Below are 5061 nucleotides of genomic sequence, written 5' to 3'. Positions count from 1 at the left end.
AGGAGGTGAACGAGGAAGAGGAGGATGAGGAAGAGCAGGTGTGTGTAAGAGGAGGTGAACGAGGAAAAGGAGGATGAGGAAGAGAAAGTGTGTGTAAGAGGAGGTGAACGAGGAAGAGGAGGATGAGGAAGAGCAGGTGTGTGTAAGAGGAGGTGAACAAGGAAAAGGAGGATGAGGAAGAGCAGGTGTGTGTAAGGAGGTGAATGAGGAAGAGGAGGATGAGGAAGAGCAGGTGTGTGTAAGAGGAGGTGAAGAGCTGGTGTGTGTAAGAGGAGGTGAATGAGATAGAGGAGGATGAGGAACAGCAGGTGTGTAAGAGGTGTTGAACGAGGAAGAGGAGGAAGAGGAAGAGCAGGTGTGTGTAAGAGGAGGTGAAGAGCTGGTGTGTGTAAGAGGAGGTGAATGAGGAAGAGGAGGATGAGGAACAGCAGGTGTGTGTAAGAGGTGTTGAACGAGGAAGAGGAGGAAGAGGAAGAGCAGGTGTGTGTAAGAGGAGGTGAAGAGCTGGTGTGTGTAAGAGGAGGTGAATGAGGAAGAGGAGGATGAGGAACAGCAGGTGTGTGTAAGAGGAGGTGAACGAGGAAAAGGAGGATGAGGAAGAGCAGGTGTGTGTAAGAGGAGGTGAACGAGGAAGAGGACGAGGAAGAGCAGGTGTGTGTTAGAGGAGGTGAACGAGGAAGAGGAGGATGAGGAAGAGCAGGTGTGTGTAAGAGGAGGTGAACGAGGAAGAGGAAGAAGAGGAAGAGCAAGTGTGTGTAAGAGGTGAATGAGGAAGAGGAGAAAGAGGAAGAGCAGGTGTGTGTTAGAGGAGGTGAATGAGGAAGAGGAGAAAGAGGAAGAGCAGGTGTGTGTTAGAGGAGGTGAGCGAGGAAGAGGAGGATGAGGAAGAGCAGGTGTTTGTAAGAGGAGGATGAGGAAGAGCAGGTGTGTTTAAGAGGAGGTGAACGAGGAAGAGGAGGGAGCGGAAGAGCAGGTGTGTGTAAGAGGAGGTGAATGAGGAAGAGGAGAAAGAGGAAGAGCAGGTGTTTGTTAGAGGAGGTGAGCGTGGAAGAGGAGGATGAGGACGAGGAAGAGCAGGTGTGTGTAAGAGGAGGTGAACGAGGAAGAAGAGGATGAGGAAGAGCAGGTGTGTGTAAGATTAGGTGAACGAGGAAAAGGAGGATGAGGAAGAGCAGGTGTGTGTAAGAGGAGGTGAACGAGGAAGAGGAGGATGAGGAAGAGCAGGTGTGTGTAAGAGGAGGTGAACGAGGAAAAGGAGGATGAGGAAGAGAAAGTGTGTGTAAGAGGAGGTGAACGAGGAAGAGGAGGATGAGGAAGAGCAGGTGTGTGTAAGAGGAGGTGAACAAGGAAAAGGAGGATGAGGAAGAGCAGGTGTGTGTAAGGAGGTGAATGAGGAAGAGGAGGATGAGGAAGAGCAGGTGTGTGTAAGAGGAGGTGAAGAACTGGTGTGTGTAAGAGGAGGTGAATGAGATAGAGGAGGATGAGGAACAGCAGGTGTGTAAGAGGTGTTGAACGAGGAAGAGGAGGAAGAGGAAGAGCAGGTGTGTGTAAGAGGAGGTGAAGAGCTGGTGTGTGTAAGAGGAGGTGAATGAGGAAGAGGAGGATGAGGAACAGCAGGTGTGTGTAAGAGGTGTTGAACGAGGAAGAGGAGGAAGAGGAAGAGCAGGTGTGTGTAAGAGGAGGTGAAGAGCTGGTGTGTGTAAGAGGAGGTGAATGAGGAAGAGGAGGATGAGGAACAGCAGGTGTGTGTAAGAGGAGGTGAATGAGGAAAAGGAGGATGAGGAAGAGCAGGTGTGTGTAAGAGGAGGTGAACGAGGAAAAGGAGGATAAGGAAGAGCAGGTGTGTGTAAGAGGAGGTGAACGAGGAAGAGGACGAGGAAGAGCAGGTGTGTGTTAGAGGAGGTGAACGAGGAAGAGGAGGATGAGGAAGAGCAGGTGTGTGTAAGAGGAGGTGAACGAGGAAGAGGAAGAAGAGGAAGAGCAAGTGTGTGTAAGAGGTGAATGAGGAAGAGGAGAAAGAGGAAGAGCAGGTGTGTGTAAGAGGAGGTGAATGAGGAAGAGGAGAAAGAGGAAGAGCAGGTGTGTGTTAGAGGAGGTGAGCGAGGAAGAGGAGGATGAGGAAGAGCAGGTGTTTGTAAGAGGAGGATGAGGAAGAGCAGGTGTGTTTAAGAGGAGGTGAACGAGGAAGAGGAGGGAGCGGAAGAGCAGGTGTGTGTAAGAGGAGGTGAATGAGGAAGAGGAGAAAGAGGAAGAGCAGGTGTTTGTTAGAGGAGGTGAGCGTGGAAGAGGAGGATGAGGAAGAGCAAGTGTTTGTAAGAGGAGGTGAACGAGGATGAGGAGGATGAGGAAAAGCAGGTGTGTTTAAGAGGAGTTGAACGAGGATGAGGAGGATGAGGAAGAGCAGGTGTGTTTACGAGGAGGTGAACGAGGAAGAGGAGGGAGAGGAAGAGCAGGTGTGTGTAAGAGGAGGTGAACGAGGATGAGGAGGATGAGGAAGAGCAGGTGTGTTTAAGAGGAGGTGAACGAGGAAGAGGAGGGAGAGGAAGAGCAGGTGTGAGTAAGAGGAGGTGAACGAGGAAGAGGAGGGAGAGGAAGAGCAGGTGTGTGTAAGAGGAGGTGAACGAGGATGAGGAGGATGAGGAAGAGCAGGTGTGTGTAAGAGGAGGTGAACGAGGAAGAGCAGGAAGAGGACGAGGAAGAGCAGGTGTGTGTAAGAGGAGGTGAACGAGGAAGAGGAGGAAGAGGATGAGGAAGAGCAGGTGTGTGTAAGAGGAGGTGAAGAGCTGGTGTGTGTAAGAGGAGGTGAACGAGGAAGAGGAGGAAGAGGAAGAGCAGGTGTGTGTAAGAGGAGGTGAATGAGGAAGAGGAGGAGGAGGAAGAGCAGGTGTTTGTAAGAGGAGGTGAACGAGGAAGAGGAGGAAGAGGAAGAGCAGGTGTGTGGAAGAGGAGGTGTATGAGGAAGAGGAGGGAGAGGAAGAGCAGGTGTGTGTAAGAGGAGGTGAACGAGGAAGAGGAGGAAGAGGAAGAGCAGGTGTGTGGAAGAGGAGGTGAACGAGGAAGAGGAGGATGAGGCAGAGAAGGATGAGGAAGAGGAGGATGAGGAAGAGGAGGATGAGGAAGAGCAGGTGTGTGTAAGAGGAGGTGTATGAGGAAGAGGAGGAAGAGGAAGAGCAGGTGTGTGTAAGAGCAGGTGAACGAGGAAGAGGAGGATGAGGCAGAGGAGGATGAGGAGGATGAGGAGGAGGAGGATGAGGATGAGGGGGATGAGGAAGAGCAGGTGTGTGTAAGAGGAGGTGTATGAGGAAGAGGAGGAAGAGGAAGAGCAGGTGTGTGTAAGAGCAGGTGTGTGTAAGAGGAGGTGAACGAGGAAGAGGGGGATGAGGAAGAGCAGGTGTGTGTAAGAGGAGGTGAACGGGGAAGAGGAGGATGAGGCAGAGGAGGATGAGGAGGATGAGGAAGAGGAGGAGTGTGGAAGAGGAGGTGAACGAGGAACAGGAGGATGAGGCAGAGGAGGATGAGGATGAGGGGGATGAGGAAGAGCAGGTGTGTGGAAGAGGAGGTGTATGAGGAAGAGGAGGAAGAGGAAGAGCAGGTGTGTGGAAAAGGAGGTGAACGAGGAAGAGGGGGATGAGGAAGAGGGGGATGAGGAAGAGGAGGATGAGGAAGAGCAGGTGTTTGTAAGAGGAGGTGAACGAGGATGAGGAGGATGAGGAAGAGCAGATGTGTGTTAGAGGAGGTGAACGAGGAAGAGGAGGATGAGGAAGAGCAGGTGTTTGTAAGAGGAGGTGAATGAGGAAGAGGAGGATGAGGAAGAGCAGGTGTTTGTAAGAGGAGGTGAATGAGGAAGAGGAGGATGAGGAAGAGCAGGTGTGTTTAAGAGGAGGTGAACGAGGAAGAGGAGGGAGAGGAAGAGCAGGTGTGTGTAAGAGTAGGCAGAGGAAGAGCAGGTGTGTGTAAGAGGAGGTGAACGAGGATGAGGAGGAAGAGGAAGAGCAGGTGTGTGTAAGAGGAGGTGAACGAGGAAGAGGAGGGAGAGGAAGAGCAGGTGTCTGTAAGAGGAGGTGAACGAGGATGAGGAGGATGAGGAAGAGCAGGTGTGTGTAAGAGGAGGTGTATGAGGAAGAGGAGGAGGAGGAAGAGCAGGTGTGTGTAAGAAGAGGTGTATGAGGAAGAGGGGGATGAGGAAGAGCAGGTGTGTGTAAGAGGAGGTGAACGAGGAAGAGGAGGATGGGGCAGAGGAGAATGAGGAGGATGAGGAAGAAGAGGATGAGGAAGAGCAGGTGTGTGGAAGAGGAGGTGTATGAGGAAGAGGAGGAAGAGGAAGAGCAGGTGTTTGTAAGAGGAGGTGAATGAGGAAGAGGAGGATGAGGAAGAGCAGGTGTGTTTAAGAGGAGGTGAACGAGGAAGAGGAGGGAGAGGAAGAGCAGGTGTGTGTAAGAGGAGGAAGAGGAAGAGCAGGTGTGTGTAAGAGGAGGTGTATGAGGAAGAGGAGGAAGAGGAAGAGCAGGTGTGTGTAAGAGCAGGTGTGTGTAAGAGGAGGTGAACGAGGAAGAGGGGGATGAGGAAGAGCAGGTGTGTGTAAGAGGAGGTGAACGAGGAAGAGGAGGATGAGGAAGAAGAGGATGAGGATGAGGGGGATGAGGAAGAGCAGGTGAGTGGAAGAGGAGGTGTATGAGGAAGAGGAGGAAGAGGAAGAGCAGGTGTGTGGAAGAGGAGGTGAACGAGGAAGAGGAGGATGAGGCAGAGGAGGATGAGTAGGATGAGGAAGAGGAGGATGAGGATGAGGGAGATGAGGAAGAGCAGGTGTGTGGAAGAGGAGGTGTATGAGGAAGAGGAGGATGAGGATGAGGAGGATGAGGATGAGGAGGATGAGGAAGATGCTAACCTAATTCAGAAAAACAGTAATAATGTTCTAAACTAGTTCGGCTAGTAGTTGTATCTGTGCTCTTGAAGTTGCACTATAGAACTGTATCAGTCACTGTATCTCAGATGTGCTGTCAATCATCTCTGCCTGTGTTTGTGAAGACTGTAGAAAACACTCGTGTCTTCAGTCTCCGGTGA

The sequence above is a fragment of the Squalius cephalus genome (genome assembly GCF_949319135.1).
Source record: "Squalius cephalus genome assembly, chromosome: 5".
Lineage (NCBI taxonomy): Eukaryota > Metazoa > Chordata > Actinopteri > Cypriniformes > Leuciscidae > Squalius > Squalius cephalus.
The sequence above is the reverse complement of the archived record's forward strand: the minus strand, read 5'-3'. Positions refer to the sequence as shown.